The sequence below is a fragment of the Penaeus monodon genome, chromosome 29 (genome assembly GCF_015228065.2).
Source record: "Penaeus monodon isolate SGIC_2016 chromosome 29, NSTDA_Pmon_1, whole genome shotgun sequence".
NCBI classification, from domain to species: Eukaryota; Metazoa; Arthropoda; class Malacostraca; order Decapoda; family Penaeidae; genus Penaeus; species Penaeus monodon.
This window is the reverse complement of record NC_051414.1, coordinates 7052167-7052761: the sequence shown is the minus strand read 5'-3', so window position 1 is coordinate 7052761 and position 595 is coordinate 7052167. Positions and strand designations below refer to the sequence as shown.

Below are 595 nucleotides of genomic sequence, written 5' to 3'. Positions count from 1 at the left end.
CCCCCCCACTATTTGTACAATATATAACCGATGTGCAGTAATCTTCTATGGAAAGTGTAAAGGCAGAATAAGCAGCATACATCACTTGTGGCTGGTTTTCAAATATTTTCTTCACAGAACTGCCTATTCTTTGTTACCATTGGATAAGTCTGGTATAGGCATTACCATGAGAATCTGAAATTGATAGGTTTAACTTCTGGGAAATACAGGTCATGCTTTCTGTTGCATAAACTAATATAATTTTTGTATTATTAAGAGGACTGGCTCCAAAGAAGCTTCTAAGGTTTATCAATTTGTTTTTTAGGTTTAGATATCTATGACATTAAAAATCATTTATCTTGTGTGATCATGTTTTAGCATTCTCTTGATTTATCTGTTTTATAAAATTGCTAGCTGACATTCTCATTGATAGTGATAAGGAGTCAGGAGACACCAAAACTTGATGATATAAAAAGGGAATCAAATTGAGATTTAATATCATGTACATAGGGAATAAACAAGTGTTGATGAATTAGATACTGGAATTTAGTACAAGATCATAATTTTTTCATATAGACAAAACACTTTAAAGTGTCGGAAAATTGGGAAAAAAATA

The 595-nt window shown here is 31.4% G+C and overlaps 1 protein-coding gene across 1 annotated transcript in view; it reads left to right on the top strand.

Moving 5' to 3' along the window:
• Nucleotides 1-595, top strand: part of LOC119591922 (protein wings apart-like) — a gene marked incomplete at its 3' end in the record, with an annotated part of 17563 nt that overhangs the window by 12643 nt on the left and 4325 nt on the right.